At 44.2% G+C, this 6,287-nt stretch overlaps 1 long non-coding RNA gene across 1 annotated transcript; it reads left to right on the top strand.

Moving 5' to 3' along the window:
• Positions 1-2,127: 2,127 nt before the first annotated feature.
• LOC129636628 (uncharacterized) lies at positions 2,128-5,992 on the top strand. Its single transcript, XR_008707044.1, has 3 exons — positions 2,128-2,416; positions 3,039-3,125; positions 3,446-5,992. It is a non-coding gene; the product is annotated as an uncharacterized LOC129636628 (long non-coding RNA).
• Positions 5,993-6,287: the final 295 nt, after the last annotated feature.

The following is a 6,287-nucleotide window of genomic DNA, read 5'->3' as shown; positions in this document are numbered from 1 at the left end:
TACGAGGGACGGGTGATTTTAAAAGACAAATTCCTGTCCCAATGTGCATCAGATATCAGAATTAAGTTACAGCAGCTGCAACAGCAGGACCCTGCTGCCTCTTTAGATGAGATGGTCCAGACAGCCACCAATACCTTTTATAACAGAGAACAGGAGAAGGAGGCCAAGGCCCAGGAGGAAAGAAAGAAAGAGACAAGGCATGCCCAGATGCTGGCCGCCCTCCAGAGAAGCCCTATGGCAAACCCCGAGTCCTTGAGGCACAAGGCACGAGACAGATGCCTGATCTGTAGACAGGCGGGGCATTTGGCCAAAGAGTGTCCAAACCGTGACAAGTCTCCTAGAAGGGCTTGCCACAAATGCCATCAACTGGGACACTGGGCGGCACTCTGCTCTCGGGACTCAAGAGCCTCAAGGTCAAGCACCAAGCCTACCCTCACGATGGTTCAAGAGGACTGAAGTGGCCCACTCCAGCCAGCCCACCTGTCACAGATAACCATCACGGGGCTGGAGCCAAGGGTGCAACTGGATGTGGCAGGTAGGTCCGAGAATTTCTTGGTTGACACAGGGGCTACCTACTCTGTCTTGATTTCCTACTCCGGAGCCTTCTCCTCCCAAACCTGTACCATTTTGGGTGCTACAGGAAAAGCAACTACTAAAAGATTCACCAAAGCACTTCTTTGTTGCTGGGATGGACAAATATTTTCCCACCAGTTTCTGGTGGTCCCTGAGTGTCCTACCCCCTTATTGGGAGGAGATATACTCACTAAACTGGGGACCAGCCTTGTGATGGGAAGTTTTTCAGCCCCTAGAGCTCTACAGCTCCTGGTTACTACTGAAGAACCCATTACACCTTCAATAGAGAGGGACCAAAAACTATGGGAAGACAAAATTAACCCCTAGGTGTGGGACCAGGGGATTCCTGGACGAGCCCACCACGCTGAACCGGTCATCATTGTCTTCCAAGATCCCACTCGGTTTCCTAACTGGAAACAATTTCCTCTCAAAAGAGAGGATCGGGAGAGACTACAGCCTTTAATAAATAAATTCCTTGCTTGTGGGCTATTGGTCTCCACCAGTTCGCCATGTAACACCCCAATCCTCTCAGTAAAGAAAAAAGACGGAACCTGGTGCATGATTCAAGATCTCTGGATCATACATGAAGCTGTAGTCCCCCTCCATCCCACAATACCCAATCCCTATGTAATCTTGGGAGAAATCCCACCCAGTGCCAGGTGGTTTACAGTCTTGGATCTCAAAGATGCATTTTTTTGCATACCACTGGCTAAAGAATCCCAATACCTTTTTGCCTTTGAGTGGGAGGCCCCAAGAGAAAAACACCAACAGATGACTTGGACAGTATTACCTCAGGGGTTCAGAGATAGCCCCCACCTATTTGGACAGGCCCTTAGCCGGGATCTCCTAGATCTGGACCTGGGACCTAATGGGAAAATATTACAATACGTAGATGACCTACTAATCTGCTCTCCAGATGAGAAAAGTGCCCAACAACATGCAATTCATGTTCTAAACTTCTTAGCAGAAAGAAGATATAAAGTCTCCCGTGCTAAGGCACAGATGGTCAAGACAAAGGTCACTTACCTGGGAGTTCAGATTACACACGGGTCCAGGAGGCCGTCCTCTGATCGGGTACAAGGAATTCTCCAGTTGCCCTCTCCCACGACTCAAAAACAATTGTGAGCTTTCCTGGGGCTAACTGGATATTGTAGAATCTGGATACCCAACTATGGTCTAATTGCCCAGCCCTTATATGAAAGCTTAAAGGGACGAGATTATTCAATCCCACTGATGTGAGGAACTCCTCAAAAGAAGGCAGAGGCTACACTAGAACAGGCCTTAACTCAGGCACCTGCCTTGAGGTTGCCAGACCCAGAAAAAGCATTCCAACTTTATGTCCATGAAAGAGAGGGAATAACCCTAGGAGTGTTAACTCAAAGGTTGGGATCTGAGCCCCAGCCTGTAGTTTACTTATCCAAGAGTCTCGATCCAACTACCCGAGGCTGCCCCCCCGCCTTCAAAATCTTGGAGCTATTGCAATCATGATAGAAGATGCTTTAAAACTCTCCTTTGGGGGCAAACTAACTATTTTTACCAGCCCACCAAGTAAAACAACTCCTAAATGGGAGAGGCCATTTATGGATGTCTGATCAAAGAATCCTCAGATATCAAGTAATGCTGATGGAAAATCCAGGCTTCACTATATCCTCTTGTGAGGTTCTTAACCCAGCCACCTTCCTACCTACCCCCGAAGGCTCTCTCCCCTTTCACTCTTGTCTCGAAACCTTGGACAACTGGACAAAACCCGAGAGGGATTGTCAGAAGACCCTCTGACCAATCCTGAGGAAATCTGGTACACTGATGGAAGCAGCTTTGTCTTGGATGGAAAAAGAAGAGCCAGGTATGCAGTAGTCTCCAATTTTGAGACCATAGAGGCTAAGCCTCTGCCACCAGGTACTTCAGCCCAATTAGCTGAGCTCATAGCCCTGACTCAAGCTTTAGAACTGGGAAAAGGAAAAAGAATAGCCATTTACACTGACTCCAAGTATGCCTTTCTGGTGCTATATGCACCTGCGGCTATTTGGAAAGAAAGGGGCCACTTGACCACCCAAGGGTCCCCAATCAATTCTTGAAATTAGCGATAAAAAAGATAACCCAAGAGACCTCCCTGGGATGGAAGGAGGCTTTACCAATAGCTCTCCTCTGCACCCGCATTGCCCCTAAGGAACAGGTTGGTCTTAGTCCTTATGAGATGCTATATGGGAGACCTTTTGTTTATGTCAATGACTTCTTCCTAGATCCAGAGGTTCAGACCCTCCAGTCTTATACCATGGCCATTGGGCAATTCCAACAGGATATACGGTTGTGGGGTATGAACCAGGACCCAAAAGATTCTAAAGAGTCACCACTATATGCTCCAGGAACTCAAGTCCTAATTAAAGTCTGAAAAGATGGGTCCCCAAAGGCTCAACTCCAGCCCACGTGGAAGGGCCCCTACCCTGTAATATTTTCTACCCCCACAGCAGTCAAGGTACCAGGACATGACTCCTGGATTCACTACTCATGAGTCAAGCCATGGAAGAAAACAGAAGAGGACACTCGATACACCTGTGAGCCCCTGGGAGATCTCAGATACTTATTCAGAACTACCAATGAGTGTCATTCTAACGAACACCCCCAAAATCTGGTTTCTGGGGGTAAAATTTCTCAGAATAAGTCTAAAGAGCCAACACAGCTTGACAGAGATTGTACTCCAAAACAGACAGGAGATAGATATTCTGATCCCTGAACAAGGAGGGACTTGAGCCATCCTGGCCATGTGAATTTAAAATTGACCAATGTCCCTACTAGTCCTTGTTATGCTATATTGATGATACTTATGATTATTCTATGTACTGTCAATTGTCTAACCTGTTTTGTCTCTGCCCAGGTCAACCAGCTACAACATGCAGTGCCAGTTCAACAAAGATATAAAACTACAGCCAACCATGGAAAATATCACACACCCTTGGACACCACTATAAAGACTCTGAGGATTGAGACTAGCAAGAGCGGGAGGCCCAATACCCCTTGCCATCCCAGTTCAGCAGGAAGTAGCCAGAAAGACCTCGATGCCCCTATTCCCAAAGAATTGGGCCTCCCATCTCTTCAGGGGGGAATGTTAGATAGGTAGAATAGGGAAAAGGAGTCCAAAATGGCAGTGGATAAAATACAAGGAAGGTCAAAGGAAGGCCTGAGGACCAGAGTGAAGACTTCAGGCAGAACAAACAGCACTCCTGGCTAAGCCCAATTTACATAGGGCAGGCCCAGGTGGAGGGAAAAAAACATATAAAAGGAGGAGCAAAGTGCTTTCTCACGAACTCTCTCTCTCCCGTGTGCGTGCGCGCGCGCTCTCTCTCTCTCTCACACCCTCCCTCCCCGCACACTCCTCCATTCTCTTGTGTTTGGGTTGGCATGCCCTCACACTTCGAGGATGGATTCTCCTGCTATCTTCTAAATAAAATAGATCTGTAACACTGATTTGCTTAAGAGCTATAACACGGTTTGTCTAAGACCCGAGAGCTGTGATGCACCGAGGGCTTTAATGTCCATCGCTCCAAATCTTTGTTGTGATGAGACAAAGAACTGAGGAACATACACTCGTGTGACAGTACTATCTTTCCAAAATGTCAAAATCTGGCTCCTCAAACATTACTAACACAGCCTTTTGATCAAACTAACAATTTCATGAAAATGCCAGCCCTGCAAAGCTTTGACAGCGACTATGAGAAGATGGAAGGTAAGATCAGAATTTGTTAAATTGAAAGTTTGATTTAAAGGCAGGTCTTTTAAAGGAGGCATGGCTGATTAGGACTGGGTAAGAATTTAAGATCCAACAGTCCAGGATTGGTGGAGAGGCAGCAAAAGATTCAAAGACTCTTAGGTTGTAAACTGTTAATGTTTCACACGGAGGAGGTGATGAGTCTTCTGGGAAATTCCTATAATGAAGAATCAAATAACCATTTGCCTGAGCAGGTGACTCCTGGATGAATAAACATGCTAATGAGTACAAAGAAACGGTGCAAGTTACAATAACACAAGACAATAAGGTGTGGTTTGGTCCAGTGTCCATGTTTCTGTGTTCAGAAGCTTGTCAAGATTGTGCTAGATTAATGAAATGAATGGTGGATCATTCCTTCATTTTTTATGCTATGGTATATTTTGCATAAGATCAGAATTATTTGTCATTTGAGCATTTGGGTGTATATAACTTTTAAAATAGTCTTAAGATTGGTATTTTCCTTGTGGGAAGATTAACATTGATTTAATTTTCCTGTTTTCTTTTTCTTTTTTTAGACTTATTGTTTAGAGCAATTTTAGGTTCACAACAAAACTGAGAGAAAAGCACAGAAAATTCCTAATATACACACCCTGCCCCTGCCTCTCACCGCCCCCAGTAGCTTCCCCCACTATCAACTCCCCATGCCAGACTAGCACATTTGCTATAATCAACAAACCTACCTAGACACATCATGATCACCCAAAGTCCACAGTTTATATCAGGATTCACTCTTCGTGTTGTACATTTGTCAACTACAAATTGGCACTTAGCAAGAGCATTGCCAAGGACTGAACAACAGAGGAATTTGCCCTCAGCCTCTACAGAGACTAAACCCCATGCTGCTATAGCTGATGACTTTCAACAACCCCTGAGGGAGTTCAGGGTGGAGTGAAGCACTCTATGCTCCAGGGAATCTGGTGGGATAGTTCTTTAGATAGTTGGATGTTTTTAGGAACAGATTTTATGATCTCAATCCTTTCATCTCCTCATATCTAGGAAACAACTAAATCCCTTCATAGTGATATCAGATCCTAACAAAAAAGCTTTTGTAAAATTAGTGCTTCATGGTATTGAACTCCCCCTTCACCAAAACCTTATATATTGACTTTCCCCCACTGCCACTTTGGAGCAGTCTCTCAGAGCTATCTGAGATGCTGCCTCCTGGCCTGCAGTCCTCCTTTTGCCCCAAATAAAGCTTAATTCACAACTCTCAAGTTGTACATCTTTTTAGTGGACACATTCTATGGGTTTTGACAAAGGTATAATGACATATATCCCTCATTATTGTATCATACAGAATAGTTTCACTGCCCTAAAATCCTCTGTGTCTCACCTATTAATAGTCCAACCCTCCCTCTTAACTCCTGGCAACCACTGATCTTTTTACTGCTTCCATAGTTTTGGCTTTTCCAGAATATCATAGAGTTGGAATCATATAATGTATAGCCTTTTCAGATTGGTTTCTTTAACTTAGTAATTTGCCTTTAAGTTTCCCCTGTGTCTTTTCATGGTTAAATAGCTAATTTCTTTTTAGAAATCCATTGTTTAGTTCATCCATTGTCTGGATGCACTACAGTTTATTTATTCACTCACCTACTAAAGGATATCTTTGTTGCTTTCTGTTCTGGGAAATTATGAATAAAGCAGCTATGAAGATTTGCGTGCAAGTTTTTGTGTGGACAAAAGTTTTCAGCTCCTTTGGGTAAATGCCAAGGAGCACATTACTGTGTATTATATTTAAAGGTCTGTTTAGTTTTGTAAGAAACTGCGAAGCTGTCTTCCAAGCTATCTGTTTTGCATTCTTATCAACAATGAGTTCTTGTTGCTTTATAACCTCATGAACTTTTGGTGTTGCCAGTGTTTTGGGTTTTGACAAACATGAAAAGATGCTGGACACCATATGTCCTTAAGAAATTGTAAATGAAAACAACATTGAGATACACTACATTCT

Source organism: Bubalus kerabau, chromosome 22, assembly GCF_029407905.1.
Source record: "Bubalus kerabau isolate K-KA32 ecotype Philippines breed swamp buffalo chromosome 22, PCC_UOA_SB_1v2, whole genome shotgun sequence".
NCBI classification, from domain to species: Eukaryota; Metazoa; Chordata; class Mammalia; order Artiodactyla; family Bovidae; genus Bubalus; species Bubalus kerabau.
The sequence above is the reverse complement of the archived record's forward strand: the minus strand, read 5'-3'. Positions and strand labels throughout refer to the sequence as shown.